This window comes from Leuresthes tenuis, unplaced genomic scaffold (genome assembly GCF_036924035.1).
Source record: "Leuresthes tenuis unplaced genomic scaffold, fLeuTen1.0.hap1 SCAF_8, whole genome shotgun sequence".
Classification (NCBI taxonomy): domain Eukaryota; kingdom Metazoa; phylum Chordata; class Actinopteri; order Atheriniformes; family Atherinopsidae; genus Leuresthes; species Leuresthes tenuis.
Window position 1 is genome coordinate 21313022 of NW_027325362.1, and position 18493 is coordinate 21331514.

General features: G+C 38.7%; 1 protein-coding gene across 1 annotated transcript in view; it reads right to left on the minus strand.

Annotated features, from left to right (window-relative positions):
* The window catches only part of eif3s10 (eukaryotic translation initiation factor 3, subunit 10 (theta)), a 211800-nt gene that overhangs the window by 17885 nt on the left and 175422 nt on the right, over positions 1-18493 (minus strand). The window lies entirely within an intron of this gene.

Genomic DNA, 18493 nt, shown 5'->3' on the forward strand with positions numbered 1-18493 from the left:
CCACTGTGCTGAATGCTTGGTAAGAAAACCTACTTTAAGAAGGCAGATTCATTGTTTCTGTGCCACTAAATTCTAATAGGTATGTACATTTAGCTTACTGTGACAAATATAGCAAAAGGCAGTATTGTTGCATTAATAGGCTAACAATAGGCCACACAGTTTAACTTTAGTGATTCGATCTTCGAGCAGAGATATTTCTGAGTTCAAAATCCTGCCAAAGACAATTACACACACACATAATTCGGATGTAGACACACACCCACAGAGAATGTTACTCTTCAGTCAAAAGGAAGATGACAAATGAATCAACGTGATCAATGAAACATCCACGTGGTGCAACTATTACTCAGAATGTGACATTTCAGACTTCCAGGTCTCCATGTAATTTCATTGGGCAATCAGATAATGGAAGAAACCAGAAGTTTTTGGTTTGTTATAGCATTAAGTATTTTGTAAAGTAGTCTGAATGTGAGTGATTTGTCGATTAAAAAAATCAGTAGTTTCGTGGAACTTTATAGTTTTTCCAACTTTCCCAGAGTCTGAAACTAAACAAATACTTCAAAACAGTCTCGTTTTAAAATGTTTAGCATAGTTTTAAATGGTCTCAATTTGCAATATCTGGCTCTCTTGGCTCAATTCTCAAATATCTATGGGATAAGATAAATAATGTAATCATGACCTCACAGGCTTCTATGATGTGGAGGCCCACAGTGTCAGACTGAAAACCTTTCCTCAACTTTACATCCCAACATGACCACTAGGGGGCAGGAAACACTCATTTACATCAGACAACAGACCACTGGCCATTTCCAGAAGAATAAAAAAAAGACAGCAGTAACTATAAAGAATGAAAAAGGAAGACAGAGCTATGTCTTCAAAGGTGTACATTAATATTGAATTAGACCTAATCACAGTGTGTCAACGACAGACAAGTCTTGTTTTCCTCATAGGTGGGAATTTAATATCATTATTTTAAAATTATTCCAAGCAATGATTCTTTCTCGTCAGATTCAGATAACGTTATAATGTGGATTCATTGACTTACGCAGACTAAAGAAAAAACTCATTGGTCATTTATCACTTACAGAGTCTACATTTGTTTTTCTATATTTGCAAGTATTGGACTTTTGCATGTCATATGTGTATTGTTTTTCTTTAGGAAAAGCATAAAAGAGTTCTGACTGATATGATTTAATTTGAAAAGGATAAATAAAAAAAAAAGCAACTACAAAGATTTCATCATAGAGCCCCCCCAAACAAAAAAAAACAAAGAACAACAAAAAAACAATGCATCTAAATAACATTATATGGATGCAAAAAAAACATTAAGTACCAATAGCATATGTTGGACTTAAAAGAAATGAAAACTTTCAACCAAAGGACAGCAAAGCCCAACTTTCACCTCAATCGTGTTTAAGGAGTTACTCGTGCCAATGAAAAGTGTTGAATACTACACTCGAGGTGCATTTTCCTGTCAAGGTTTGTGCGCCCTTTAACCTAATAAAAAACGAGGTAAATGCCAGTAAACGCAGGTCAGATGAACGATGCCGATTACTGGATGAGAACAGATTAATCGAAGCCCGAAAAAGTGCTCATACGAGAGTCTGCGGCAGTGCCTCAAACAGCTTTTCCCACTGCTGTCAGGAAGTTCAACAAACTTACAGATGGACATGAAGCCAGGACGCTACTTTTTGGCGTTTGCCATGCCCTTTGTCTTTAGTTTCTTTAATAGTTTAAAAAGAGTTCATACACCTGTCTGTGAATTTCAGACAGTTTAAACCAATTTACACATCTTTGCCTTCGTCCAATAACAAGACTGCTTTGACCTCTCTTCATGATGCAGACTTTTGTAAAGTTCACTTGCAGACCTCTGAAGCTGCCATGAAGAGCAGGGTGATCCATGACCTGCCTTTAAGTACAATTTCCTGTAGAAAAAGAATCCCCTAATTTCTTCTAAATCTGCCATTAGCTACCATAAGCATGACCGGCCCGTTACCTTTTGTTTGGGCTCCCTTGAAACCACTATCTATTAGGTGGCTCAAATCAAATCCTGGCAGCCTGAGTTTAATAAGGGAATATATTTGCTCCTATATTTTAACCTTGTTATCCAATATCCTGTGTTTTTAGTGCTCTGTGTGTTTTCAGCACACACAGAGACTTTACCCTACCAGAGCGTGTGTGTCAGCCACAACAGAGGGCTGACATCCTGCCTCTCGAAGCACAAAAGTTCAGACGCTGACTAACAGCTCTGTAAAATTTTGTAATTCTCGCACTGGATTGGTCAGAGTTTCACATATATATATATATCTACATATAGATATATATATCTACATATAGATATATATATATCTATTTCTATATGTGAGTATAGAATGGTTTATTTCTTGAGTTTCTTGAGTCTCAGTGTAACGCAGTTTGAAACATTTGGCTTATTTTACTTGCAGTTTTTGCATATTTGGTTAACCCCTTGGCAGAAAAGGCTTTACACTTTAAGCTAAGCCATCGTTACTCAGTTATGAAGTCTTTTTTTTGGTGGCAAACAGACATAAATGCTGCAATGCACACAAGCAAGCGAATGAACATGAAGCAACACTTTTGAGGAATGGAAGAAATGCGTCTTTAGTTTGACACTAGATGGCAATGCATTTTTTTACTTTGAAACTGGTTCATGAGCTCAAAGAATTGCGTTAATTGAGACATGTGTAACCACAAAATACATGAAAAATATTAAAACCTGATGTTACCGCAAAGTCCAGGGCAGGAAGCTATAATGGAGGGTACAGGCGGGCAGGCACGCATCTTATATTCCGGACGCAATGGTCACGTTACCATCTCGTTTACTGTAATTCCCCATTCTGGGAAAGGCTCTACCTCATATCTGCACTGCCTCTGAGGTTGTTTGGGAGACTTTTAAAGCGAAGGAAACCAGAAACAAAGCACGGAACGGGGACATGGGGTGCAATCTTGAAATGGAAAACTGAAATGGGGAAATGGGTCTCTAGCTGAAATGTTATTTGGATGATAGCCTGCATAAGAAAGGAACTGTGTTTGGTTTCTCATTGAGAGTCACCAGCAGGGCTCATTGTGATAAGAAAATAAGTCTACTGTTACCTGATCTGGTATAATGTGGACCAATTACCACTCCATTGCACTTCATTACAGGACTGTAATAGGGCCGGGGGTCAGTGCTTGAGATGGAGTGGCAGAGGGAAATTGAGTCGTCATTGATAATATGATAAAAACTGACAGTGAGAGGCCCCTCCAACAAATTATTGAAATTTACAGTTGATAGGGAAACACTATAACCTCATTTGGAAAGCAGCTGGCAAGCACTTGTACAAAGCAGGTCCTCCAGCACAATGAGAGTCTTATAGAGAAGAGAAATCCAAAACTATCACGGAATAGCTGTAGACTCCTGCTGATTGGCTTCTTGAGTTCTCGGACAGTTTTTAGAAATATCACTCCAAAAACCTCGAGTAGACAGTTGCTCTTAAACAGGAATGACATGATCCTTTCTGTACGTTACATGCAAAGTAATCCATGTGAACAAACAAATCAACTCCAACCACCATCACTTTGGTTCTTGGCGTTTATCAACAGGGGAACATAGAAGTGCAGAGGCTAACAAAATAATAATCTCAGTTTCTGTAAACCCTCTCGGAAAAGATACAGAACCTGTTTGTTTGCCCCAGTTTAAGTCTCTCCATTTGAGGTCCCTTGAATAAATAAATCAAACAAACCACCGTCAGACATACATTTTCAATCCATCAAGGTAATCAGATTGTGTTTACCTCAACAGGAGCTATTCTAAAATGTTATTAAAAACTTAAATGGAGTTCAGGTGAGGAATAACTAGGCACGGGAAATGATGAGCAAACAGCAGGATAAGATTCCAATTACTATTAAACAAGCATTGCATTGACTAGTAAAGAGGAAAATAGCTTTGACATTTTCCTCAGCGGGGAGCTCCCACCTGACAGGGTTTGTCGTGAGAGAGCACAGCAAATTCAATTCATAGGCTTTAACACATGAGGTAGTAAAAGCTTGCTCCTGATAGATTACTGAAAGGTCCCTTTTCAATTATTTGACCAGTGGACAACACTCAAAAGCGCAGTTCATGAAAAGATGCTTAAGAGCGTTTACTTGTCCGTGTTTTAAAAGGATGTATCTTCACCACACTGAATAAAATCTACAAGGAAGTAGATGTTCAGAATGAGTCTTTGCAGCTCGCCTTCACTTTCTGACATGTAAGAATGCATACTGTCTGTAAGAAGGCCATGGACTCATTACCTTACACTGAGGGAAATGTAATTTGTGATCCATTAAGAGAACCACTCAAGTTTATCTCATATATCTAAATAGGCAACATATTGAATGCATGCTTCATTGATCAAAACTGTTGTGGAGCAACTTATCAAGGAACCATCATTAACTGTTTAAAGATAATTTTTTCTTTTGTCTCCACTCTGCTGAAGTCACTTCAACACGATAAGACAGTCAATTTGGATGTCAGCTTTGGCTACAGTAATCACACTGGCCACTAGATAAGTGTGACTTTATTTATTTAGATTGAGCCCTGTGCGTGTCTGGTTGAAGATAATAGTTTCATTTTCCAGACAAAGTTTGCCAGCTACCCTCATTGTGGAGTAAATGGGACAGATTGCTGCTTCATTAGGATTCATCAGGCCAACAAAGATGGAGTCACGAGATGAATGAACAAAGCAAAAGCAACACGGCACATCTCATAAATTCCTTTACTTTCCTTCTTGTGACTTAAGTAGGTGCTCTTCAACTTAAAAGACTGATAAAACAAGGAGCCATAGAAAACTGGACTAAAATATTAACCATTTTACACAAAGAAACACACTTTTCATGTACTGTTTAAAAGCTGATTTCTCCTCAAATTTGAGAAGATTTCAATCAAAGTTTAGCCAGTGGCATGTTTGATAAAGGATAAATAATCTATATCACCTGGGGTGCTTTGGTCATACTTTTAGGATCCATGAGGGGCGAAACGAAGAAGCACCAACAGGTTTTAAAATCATCTAAAACAATTTAAAAGGTTGATATTATTATGTTTTTTTTTCATTTTATTAAGAATCTTTGAGGGAAGCTTCAACAAAAAAATAAAGCAGGTCACAATGATAAAAATAGACATTCCACCCATTAGTTTACCATTGAAATGATGCATGAAATCAGACCTGCTTTCACAAATGCAAATTTAATGGAAGAAATTCCCCACGCCGTCTCCCTGGTGTCTACATGTACTCTATTGTCACTGTCACTGTCTATTGCTTTACTGCTTTTTAATGGCAAACAAGAAATACATTTGAGTGAGAACTTAAGAAACTACAGCAACTACTGCAGCTTTTTTTGTATAAAAAGATAGACAGTATAGTAAAATTAAGTGTGTTTTCATAGCTAATATGACACAAAGTACCAGTCAAACCTATATTACGGCACCTAATCATTTTCCACATCATCTCACATTGATCCTGAAATCCCCACTGAACTGGATATTTTTGAGCTTCTTGCATGACTGTTGCTCTAGAACACGAAACAGTCTCTTTTCTGGTGAATTTGGATGGATCAGTGGCTACGGTTGGCTGTGCCATGCCGGACTGTTTGTCAAAGTTAATAAGGTAACATTTAAAGGCGGAAGTCAGGCAAAGGTTCCTCATCCTGCTGCTTTGTAGCATGTGACAGGAGTTAACACACTATTGTTGAGGGATTAAGGAACATTAGGAATATTTGATGACATTTCTGCTTTAACTGTGCTCAGTGGAGGGTGACAGGAATGATGAGAGAGTTGCGGATGTCAAGCAGCAAAGGTCATGAACCATGTGAAAGAATGGAACCATAGGGCAACACGAGACATACATTAATTAAATGCAAATGCGATGATGAAATGATTGACACCAAGTTTGCTCTGTTACAAGCTGTTGCGGCAGCTCGGGTTAGGCGGCCCTGACATATGTCCTTTCAGAAAACTGACAAAGGTTCCTTCACCAGCCCATAAATGGATCCTTCTGGATCGTTTTTCCATCTTTTTCAAAATCACTTAATGGTTATCTGAAGGAGGCCTAATGGGTTCATGAACTGCTACATGTAGGAACTGTAAAAATGACCTCTAAGAAGATTTATTTTTTAAAAATTCAGTGCATAGTTAGAAAGCTACTCCATTAGAGATCTTGGTATTACCAACAGTGCCAGTACGGCACAAGAATTTTGCACTTCCACAATATGGCACAAGAGGTCAGAGCTCCACTACAAATGCTCCCCCTGTGTTAAATCCACAGCTGCTGTATGCCAGACATGCACAATTCATCGTTATCACGAAGGCCAGTGTCTGACTGATCTCTGCTGAAATAAGTTTGCCTAAAACATCATTACAAATCCAATTAATACTGTCATTAAACTAGATGAAAGGGGTGACAACATTGTGCGGCTGGAAATTCTTTGAAATGACTGAAAGCTTGCACTAAAGCAGGTAGCGATGTAATTTGTCATTGATGGTGAAATGTTGATATCATCAGAGAATGTACTGCTGTGGGCTGCGCTGCTGTGTGACACGAAAGAGAACAGCAACTATTAGACTGATTTAAAAAGGTATGTTTAACGGGAGAAAATCCTGTTTGTGACAGTTCCGACAGTAATATTATATCATAATACATCATTAGGATTCTGGCATGATGAATATATAAAATCCACATGGCATTGTAAATAAACCCTCTGTCCACAGATGTGCGTATGAGACCAGGTCCATCTCTAAAAGTCCGCCTCAAGCATACAAAGACACCATCTATTCCATGAGAGGGTCTCTCTTTAGACTTACAAGTCTCAATGGGCACAAGCCTTTCATTCCAAACAATAAATATTTAAATTGTTTTCATTTAAGGCAGAAAAGCTGAGCAGAAGATAATAATGGGTAACTGTAACTGTGAGGAAAAAGTGTTGATGGTAACAAAATGAACATATGACTGACGCTGATGCAGAGATTTACACAGAAAGATGAAGCCGATGTGAGAACTGGTCTGAGACACGGTAAAATCAAATCATGAATCGCATCGATCAGGAAATGTTGTCAAAAATGTTAAAAACAAGCATATCGAAAATAGAAAATCAATATCAGACACTGTCCATATCCGACAGTTGAACAGAATATCAATTTCTGACAAACAAAGCAACCTGTTAAAACCTGCCGACAATTTCAAATTCATTTCAGTGGTCAAAACACTTTGAAGATAAACTCCACAAATATTGTGAAATTCATTAGAAAACTAGTTAGCTCACTCCAGCATGCTGTTTCAGACACATTCTTCTGTTGTGTGCTGATGGTTTTTTTTCCCTCTACCTCATCAGAGTGCACTTTGGGAATTGTGGTCATTACAAACACAATGTTTAAAATATTAAAACTGCACAGAGACGAGCGTCTCCATTCTGCCGTCAGGTCTCCGGCATTAACAGAATAAATCATTTTAGTCCAGTCTGCGCCACATTGGACAGTATGAAAACCAACAGGAGAGCATTAATGCCACGTGTGCCATCAAAATTAATCTGGTAAAGAAAATGTCCTCCATCTGACACGGCGTTCTCATGTCCTCCTCCGTCACTGACAGCTTTGACTTTGAGAGGATTAGAGGGTAAATCAATAAACAGCACGGCTTCAGAAATGCGTGTTAATCTCAGGGAACTCATACCTTCACACCAGGTTAGGCCTTTCTACCCGAGATACCAATCCCAGACAGGATCTCGAGGGCCTGTTGTTCATAGGTGAGATCACCACACATAACAATGAAAACACACATATTCACCTTGTATTGACCAATCAAGTAACGAGCATCAGCTCCACGCTAACGTATGCACAGATGGAGGAAATGACATGACTGATGTCCACTTCTAATTTCCTTTTACTAAAGTCATAATCTCAGCATGTATACTTGTTGGTGCTCACACCACTTAGACGAAGGTCTTCATACTTGATATTCCTCGCTTCCTACAACTTTAGCAACTTTACATTTCCATTTACAGTTAGAAAGTAGATCTCTAACTTTTAGCAAATGGCACAGGACAAGAGGAGGCAAGGCTGCCGACCAGACAGACGAGCGTTCCACTCCCCAGCTTTTAACAAGCATAGTAATACATCAGTCAAAAGCAATAATTTTACTATTAATGAAATTCCAATTTGCCTTCAGTGCATTTCACGTTGACATTTTCCACATTGCAACAGTGCTTTGATAAAGTTTTTAAAATGCAAAAACGCATCTACGAGGCTAAAGACCAGCCCGGGTGTCAGCGTGCCTGGCAGAGGACTATGGTACTTAATTTTTATCGCCATGTGCCCGGGGCATTGGAAGCCTAAATGTTAACATTGGCTCCATTTTCATTATCATCGTATGATTATGGATTTTACTGCATTTAGCTGATAATACAACTAGGAGCTCACCTTAAAAGAAGTTGCTCGGAGGTTTCATTTCTGCCCAAATGAAATTTTCATTTGACAAACAAGTATAATTAGGCTGCACTTCTTGTTCAGTGTCAGTCTGTTTTCTGATTGAACTTAGACCAATTTGCTGCCACTAAATGAGTTTGAATAATTTCCATTCTGAATGTCTTGGGGACATTAGCTTTAGGAGTGCTAAGTGGCAGCATGCTTTTTGAAGTTGCTGATTATTTGATGCCACCCCTGTCTACCTATACGTTTTTGAGCTGACTTCAAAGTTAACAACGGGGGGAAAAAAGCTCCACATAGCCATCTTGGAATACAATGAGAATTTGAAAGTGTTTTTGGCCAGGTCTGGGAGGCAAAGTGAAAATTACTTTAATAAGTGTGTAATACACTTCGTTAGCTTCAATGCTCTTTGCTTCTTCACTTTATTTCTTTCATGTGGTCATATTTATTGTACTGAATGAGGAGATTTGTCTCTGCTGAAACTGTACACCTAATAACTAATACTGCCGTATCAGTTTCATTAAACCTGCTAATTACAAATTAATACATTATGAGTTATGACAACTGCTGCAGCTGGTTTTCGTGCTCGAAAAGCTTTCAGTTATTGATAATAATGTGACGTAGTTCTGCATCCATACTGAACAAGTGATTAAGCTGGCAACTCGTGTGTCTGCAGTTCTGACATACGTATTATCCTCATGAAATGTTTATTTCCCACAACACAATAACTTTTAAAACAGCAGGAGACAAAATGTTTGCAGATCACTTTGTATTAACACGACTGTAAAGCAACGAGATGAGAAACAGCAGGCCACTGTGGATGGCAGAGAGAAGTGGGGTTATTTGTTTATTTCTCCCTAATGGATTTGGCAGATGACCTAAAATCTGAGTAACAGCTATTTCAGTAGGGGTAATCCAGTCATCCTCAAAATAAATAAACACCAATGCGGAGCAAAACTGAATGAGAGAAATGGAGGGAGGGCAAAAGACAGAGCGGATTGCAAATAAAGCTCAGTGTGGGATTGATGAGAAGGAATGGGGATTTTGACAATGTGATTAAGTAATGGTTTCAAAATATGGAAGTAAGGGCAAAAAGGGAATAATTTACTGAGAATAAGAGCTGTGTATGTCACCAAAGGAAGGAATTACATTTCATTACCATAAAGAAGGAAAACCAAACTATAGCTACATGAGTTGGTGTGTCAAAAACCTAACCCCAGATCACATTTAAAATGGCTCAAATTGTACCTATTCTATCATAAAAAAAACAACTCTTATCAGTCATTTGACAACAATAACAGCTCTGTGACCAGAAACCCAAGATCAACCCACATTATCAAAGTGTTGAATAACAGAGCTTCACACAAAGCAGTGGTAGTCTACAATGCAGAGGGAAGCTGAACTAACCCGACAAAGGGCCCGGAAACCACTATAAAGTGGGGATAATGCAACTTAAAGGACAGAATTGCCGTTGATCCAAAAAGGACTGCAAAACATCTGTGATATATTCTTTTCTTTCTAGTGAAAGAAACAGCTCCCAACTGCACAGCACACGACACACGGAATAACACGCTGCGGTTTGGTCCATTTCTGCAACAATCGCTCAAAAACGCTGTTTCTAATCTGCTGAAGCTGTAAACAAAGCCAGCAATTAATAAACAGGGGTTAAACAAAAAGTAGCGTTGAAATGGATTCGGTTTAGATTGGAGACATAACATCAGCGTCACTTTGCTTACGCTAATACAAAAACAGGAAATGATCATTTGCCGTTGCATTTGACTTTTATGTAGGTCTTTCATCTGGTTTTTAAACCAAGCTTGAACCGTTATTTTACTCGATCTCTGTTCAAAAGAAAATCAATTTTTCTTACAGGAAATTTGGATTTTCCTTTCAACTTTCAGCACAATTGGATACAAGAAGCACCTTTTATTTGACAAACTGTTCAGTTTGATCATAGCTATGTTTACAGATGGGAGGATTATCTACATCTGTAATAGCATCCAACCTGGATTTGTTCCCTCTTTATTTCTTCCTCTGTGGGAGGTGAGTTTAAGGGTGCCACGTGTTACTGTGAGAGTTCTGTACATTTTCTAAGGTATGTGTTCATAATGGATACAGACTATGCCCCCTTGGAAAGTGTGATATTGTTTGAAGTTTGGAGAAAGCTTGATAGGTAAGTTTTCAGTGTTGTTTTCAACGGCAGGGCCTGCTTTTTATTCAACAAGCACATTTCCTAAGCTCGTGTTTGGTTGAAGTTTGAGCCCGAGGGGAAGTTTACTTACCTCTATTATTCCCAAAAAGGAAAAGTAATGTCGCTTTTATTGTTAGAATAAAAGCAAAACTTGTTTTTAATACCTCCTTTTGTTGTTTTAACGAGGGAAAGGGCAGAAACATTTTCAGAACCCATGTGGCACACTCTGGCTTCATGTGCATCCAAACTGATTGATCTTCGTCAGGGCTTCAAAGAAGGAAACAAGCGAATTTCATTTTAACAAATGATTTAACAATGTTTTCAGACAAACTCGGGCACTATCCAACTTTCATGACATATTCTGGGTTAAAAAGCTGAGTATAAAAAAAACTTATGAACACTACAATACCTGAGAGCACGATAATTTTAATTGACACAGTGAAATTTTATGCAAAATGCTGTCTGGTGTAATTCTATGCCAGAAAGTGTTGACTTTTCCAACTGCCATGATGATTACAGAGAGCTTCACTACATCATAGAGGAGGGACATTGATGCCGTGCTCCTCTACCTGGTTCTGAGATGTCAAGGCCGTGTGACAGAATTTAAGAAAACTCTTTTAGGTGCTCTAAGTCTGCCTCAAGTACACACACCACAAACTACTGCTCTTTTCAACATCATTTCGATAGAACTAAAACACACTGACAGTGTGACACATCATAAGTAGCAGCTCTAAAACAAAGTCACCGTGTGAATTATGCGCCACACATTAGCTTATTGCCTACATTTCGGATTTCTGGTGAACAGACCATTACTATATATTTGACTTCCACTCAAAGCTGGTATTATACCTTGATGGCTCACCATGGTTCTGGGTCTGATTTGGAGTCAGATGTGGGTCTTGAGGCTGGTGCATATTCTACGACTTATCAATGCTTTTCCCACCAAGTTGTACAGTAAAATCTCCAAATGCTTGTTGCAGAGAGAAAAACAAGTTTGATAATTATTATTGTTATTATTATTTTTCCATCTTACTTTAAAATGTGATCATAAACTGATGTTGTCTAGTACATTAAACATCTTCTCGCCATTGTTGAACTGTAGTGCAGACAAAAAGTTTTAGAAGTCATTAGGACAAGTCAGAGGATGATTTGCCGTCTCCATTGGTAAAGATTTTGAAATATTAAACCGCCCTTAACCCACAACACAAACAGTGATAAAGCCTAAATCAGATTTTGGTATCTGTAGCCCACAGTTTGTTTCCCTATCCACAAGAAAGCTGCTTAGCCTTGGCAGCTAGTGCATATGCAGATTGCTCCAGTGGCAGCAGGGCAGAAAAAAAGAGTGTCTGAGCAAACTCCTAACTGAGCTTTAACTGTATGAGCACAATAACTGAACAGGAAGAAAACAATGAAGATGATTTACAGCTATAATAGCTGAACACACCAGATCCGACAGTTTAAGTGGCCTTTTCATCATTATTAGTAAAAATCTTACGCTGCCGCTGGTGGGAGTTTATTCAGCTTCAATAAATATCAAAATTCTCCTTCTATTCAGATCTGTTGCTAAATCCCAGGTGAGTGACAGCTGCCAGCTACAGGGCTGTTAGAAGAGAGCGTTTGTTGATATAAGCGTGTTTTCCTCTCTTTGAGCGACTGATCTGCAAAGGTACACATAAAGGCCCTCCTTCAGCAATGTACACACAGCACCCTCGAAAGGAGTACAGAAAAAAAAAATGCCTCCCCCACTCCTTGCAACATTAAACAGTGTGGAGGGTGGGGGGTGTAAGGAGGACTCAAACAAATGCTGGAGAGTGGCAAGTTTGCATTTGCCCATACCAACAAGCTCCTATCTCATTAACAAACCGCTGAAATAAAAGAGTGCTTTTTTGGCTCACAGCTATAAAAAAAATTATCATAGTGATGATGTTCCTCAGCCGTCAACAGAGCTGTGATAACGTTGTTTGATGATGACTTTCCCATGAATGTTAAGCAGCCGCCGCGGCAGAGGAAAGGAGCTTATCAGCGCCTAATGCCCATCTCTAATTCCTGCCCTTCTTGAACTAGCCATTTTCTAACAGCGTTAACTGTCAAATTTACATCCCATCTTAATGCCACTAAAGAGTACGGGGGATGAAGAGTAAATGACAGCAGTGTAATGAGGAAGGCAAGGCATTCCTTTTCCTACTTTCTCTCCCCCTCTCTTTCTCTCAGGAGAAGGAGATTTCCAGTGTGGGGGCTTTTATCCCCCTCCTGGGCCATGATGTCGTGATGGAGAGGTTACCTGTGAACCTTCTGTACTGTAAGGTGCATATGAGCTTAATTAGCAATGGGCTCTTTTGTGAAAGCGGACAAATAGATTTTTCTTTTTTTTTCTCCACTGTACTGCGGATACACGGCAAAAAACATTCAGAAAATGAAGCGGTCTTTTAAAGGTAGAGCTAAAGGTGAAAGGGACAAACCAATGGCTGCCGTTCCAAACAAAACCATCGTTTTGATTATGAACGGAGTCCACTGGGGCATATTTATGAAAGCAAATCAGGACGAGCAATCAAGTCAGGTTGAAAATAAAGCTGCTTCTCTGCAGTTTTATCCTCATCACGTCACTGCAGTGACAGGCTTTAGTGAAAGACATCTTCCTGTCAAATGTCATCAGCACAACTTGTTCTAAATGCTTTGTCGTCAGAACTTCGCGGTTAGAGCACATAATGAAACAATACAACAAATTACATTAGTATGTCGGTTCAGTACATTTGAATATTTATTATCTAGGAGCTGACCAATTTAATTCCTTGTTTCTAAATTGGCATTTTGTGCAATAAGTCAATTAAAAATGTTGAACCACTGCAGGAGACAATCACCCCTGGCAGTTGAATATAGTAATGAGAAAAATGATGTAGCATCATTGTGAGAAACAAATTTATTTTAAAGGGATATAAGAGTATATACAAATTTATATACAAATACGCAGATATGCTCCCCAACACCCGCCTTCTATCCACAGACACACACACACAAAGTTTGTATAGTCAGTCCATACAGTAGTCAAAAAGTAGTTACAGACTATTTCCCCTTGTTCTTTCTAACTGTGTGTCAGTCATTAAACTTCATAAAGCAGTTTTCCAGTTAGTGCATTTCTCTGTTTTCCAATAAAGCGTAATACTTATACATAGTTCTGCTCCTTTAATGCAAATGAGACAAGTTCAAATTTTTTTTGCATAGAATTTAAGATGGCATTTACACCTCCTACCTTAGATTGTATCGTGACAATTAATTCAGCAAGCACTATTTCCCATTACACCAAGGCATTATTTTATGTCAGGGTAAGTAATGAATAGTTATCACGGCACGCAGGCCATGTAGCTGCAAAATACAGCTCTGTCTCAGTGTATTTTACACTGCTGGAAATCATGGAAGGGAAACGTTTCAAAACGACAATCTACTGAGATATGGGATGAAATGTGGACAGTGTGGCTGTGCGAAAGCAAATGCGGTTTGTTCGTAGCTTCACTTGGATCAGCAAGGGGGAGTTCATATTTAATATTCAATCTTTCCATTGCACACAGGGAAATTGGATAAAGAAAAACAGAAGAAAGGTTGTACATTCAATCTATGCCGCAATAATCAACCATGCAAGTGAACCTATGAATATGTAGTCCATTTCATCTGAGGGGTCGGACTCTGGTAGGGCAGGCCAGCAAAGATTAAATCTCAGCTCATCTGATTGGACCATATAAAGATTCAAACTGAGCTAATTTCATGCCGATCTGGTTGCCTCCAGTGAAACTATCCAAAAAGCGAGGGGCTATAATGATTTGGAAAGGAACAGACAACAGATAAATGGTTGAAATTAAGTTGAAGGGCCTTCTTACCTTTGAGAAGAAATATTTCAATTTAAATGTATCACTTTATCAGGGTAAGGTCCTCCAGCTTGGCAGCTCTGAGATTACACCAATTAGATACCAAATATGGTGAACTAACTGCAAATGAAGAAATGCTGTGTGTGCTCCTGTTTGGCATTACGCTGTTCCCAGACATTCAGTTACAACCACACTTAGATCTGATACATATTCCTAACCGATTTACACTGTTCATAAACACAAGTATTACCCTGAAATGACTTGGGTGATAAGACACAATCAACTGAAAAATCAGCCACAGATTGCAAATAGATGCATGTTGCACAGATGCAACAATTATAGTTTGTTTTCTTGTATATTGTATATCTTGTATACTGTATATGTTCAACTTGCTGCCTATTGTTTTGCTGCTTATTATTTTTCTGTACATTTTATCCAAGCACAGTCTGATGTCAACCCCGTGAAGGTTTATCATAAATAAGGTCTGAATCTAGAGAAAAGCAATGACAACAAACTGCTTAGGAAAAAGCCAAATTGTGAATTCAACATGCTAAAAATGATCACATTTCAGTTAAAATAATAAATTAATCATGAAAATAATATTCCAATCATTCAAACTTTTTATTTAATTTTACAGCGTACTAAACATCTTGTTATTTCCATGTCGTTTAAAGGGGCTGACTGTTTTTTGTTCCTCTAAATTTAAAATGAGACATCAATATGAAAGTTTAAGGTTCATATTTCAGCTTAAAAAAAACCACCTAGCTCATTCTGGATAAATCAGGAAAGCATACAGGGGACATAGCACCGACCTGTCCGTAGCTCTGCTGTGTGCAGTATCTGAGCTCCGCCTGTGGGCTCAATAGATTTGACACAAGAGTGCTGATGAATCTCATCAGTTTAATGTGTTTATGCTTGCTAAGCCCTGAAAGCTTATTGCTGTTCAATGGAGTGCCACAAAGTTACCTAATTTCCCCCTGGTCGTCTCTCTGGGTCGGCTGGCAGCACAGTCTCCCAATAACACGATGTGCTCTGCAACCTGTGGAAGACAGAGGGCACGCTGTGTCTCAGTGATTTGTGTTATCGGGCACAGAATGGGCTTTGACAGGAATACAGTGTGCACAGACATTACTGCTTTTTTCCATCTTAAATTCTACCCATGACTGTCTCTCTCCTTCCACATTGATCCCTGTTTTTTTTTTTACAGCCTTTCCCCTGTAAGTGCTTTAGTCTTATCTTCACTGCCCCCACCTCCTCTGTCTCATATTCCAACCAACGAGGCTGGCTGCCTATATGACAGCTAACACCCAGTATTAATTAAAATGTCATGCCTCCAAATCAATATTGTAAAACAGTTCAAACACAACTCATCGCCACTGCTGTGATAAGTGCTGTTGGGTGACAGGTAAGTCCAAAGAAAGAGATGCGAGAGAATGGTGTGACGGAATTATCCAGGGAGAACATGTAACATTAAAATTTATGACCCCCCCCTCATGTGTTACTTCATCGCTCACAATTGAAAATTATCCACACTGTCATGAAGTGTGCTGCACTAAACTGACAGATCCATAAAGTCAGCAGCAACAGGCCAGGAGGCTTGATGCAAGAACTCCTCGGTAATATTTCTTCCTGCGTTAAGACTGACTAATGCACAGGAGACTGTCGGGGGAGGGGCTGCAGTGTATTTGATTAAGTTCTTCTTAACTACTCTATTTCAGCAGAAGTACACAAAAGGTTGCAGGTGATTATAACAACTGCTTTCAGTGGACTTATGTGACACAGAATGTAGGCTCGAGCCATAATAAATCTCCCCCAAAAAGTTATTAAACCAGAGAACTGCTGTTATTTTTATTTTTTTTTTTTTGCAATGTTCCAACCAGGCTGAGTGACATTTGAGGTTGATTCCAAACTTGGAGTCGTACGTCTCCGCACATCCTCACGGTAAGACAATGTTCAAAAGCAATGCTCAGGATATGGATAGAATGTGACAAATTCTGTCAGAGTAAATATGGTTTAATAAATGAATTAGCTTCATAAATAATGGCTGTAATGACATTTTAGGGGACAATAAGCCTAAGCGTTGTCAGGAAATAGTTGATGTATGAGTTTCATGCCTCAGCGGTTCCTCAAAATGAATAGGCTTGGGAAGATAGCAGGGGCCTGCAACCAGCCTATTTCCTCGAATTATCTACTTGTTGTCAATTTGCACAGTGGAATTACACATGCAAATTGAACTGCCTGCACAAACACCACTTGGAGATGATAAAAACAAATTAACAAAGGCTATAGAAGGAGGATTTATTTCACTGGCTAACCCAGGTCAAGCAATACATGTATTTTACGATTGTGTGTACCCAATTTTGGTGTAATTATATCAGCAAATTATTCTTTGTAATCTTATTATTTTTCCCCTCAACCTTCTCCTTGCGCACATAATTAACTTCCCTCATATTCTGACAAAACCCAACTCGTCACTGCATCAGAGGAGCACAGTTTAATCTGATTTGGGGTTCATATTTGTCACCTCTCTGCAGCAGACACTCAGAAGAAGGTGAGAGGTCAACAGTTTAGTGACACTGTTTAGTGTAACTGTTTGGTAGAGGAGCAGGCAAGTCGATGTAGCTGAAGCCAAAATGTTAAAATATATATAATCACCTCTTAACATCATCCCTCATACTGGGGAAGAAATTAAGAGTTCCCAGACCTCCACGTTTGCTATTAGATATCTCATTTACTTTGTACACACACTGCTAATCTCCACTAATGAATTCTGCCACACCAAGCCAGATCGAGATGACTTAAAATTATTACCACTTCCACAGATATGCCTTTCCTCATTTGAGGCTCAATTTGGCTGGCTCGCAAAAACAGTCTGTCACAGTAAGATACTAATAATTAGGGTTTTAAGATGATTAGTTTATCTCTGTGCTCTTACAGTCCTGCCTCTTATCCACCATGGCCAAAACTTAATAAGAGGCTCTAAGTTTTAAACAACCAACTCCAAATTACCAAGAAATGACAGAAATAATGAACTGGAGCACATGCCAGGGAGAGAGGGAGAGACTGAGAGCTGAGAGACTTTAATTTGAGTGTGAAATAGAGCACAAAGCCGAGTAATCAATAAGAAAATGATTCAGACCTGTAAAACCACAATTGTTTAGTATTAGCAGGACTTTGCAACTCTCATTTACCTTCAGTCACTGATGTGCTCGTGAACTTGTCACACATGTAATTAAAGTCACAATAATGCTGAGTGAGTGATACCAGTTATGGGTGCATATTTCAGAGGATGACATATTTTGCATGTTCAAGATGACATTCAATATAGCATTAGCCATGATCAGACAACTTTAATACACACCACATTTAGCCAAGACTGTGTAGATCTCTCACATGAGGCTATGGGAGGGTCAAGGTCTCCAGCTTTTCTTAGTACTACATTTGTGTCGAAAATGGGGCTCAGTATCAAATTTCAATATTGTTTTTTGTTTTTGTTTTTTTTCTTAGACAAAAATCTGTCATTAAGTATGAAAAGCTTGTGCTGAATGTCTGGTCAGATTAACAGCTTTTGATATGCTATTTTCATGTTTTGGTTAATAAGTCCCCAAAGCCCTGAATTACAATGTTAAATACCTTGTATGGTCACTGTTAAAAAAAGGAGTCGATTAATTGAAATAAAACTGAAAAACAACAACAACTGCACACAATCAGAGGTATAACTACAGAACCGCACAATATCACTTGAAGTAATTTACTTGATGATTATTGAAATGGTTCTTCATTAATCTTGATTATTCAATCGGTTAATTGGGTAGGTGTCTCAACCCTGTCAGCTTTAACTTAAAAAAATCAAGCCAATTTTAAACAGTATTTTGGAAAGAAAACGTTTCTGTGTGTCTTATCAAAGTCTGTGGACTTTCAAGAACTCCAAGTTGAAAAATAAAATAGAGTTAAACAAAATAAATAAATGAAATGCAGTATAGCGCACAACAC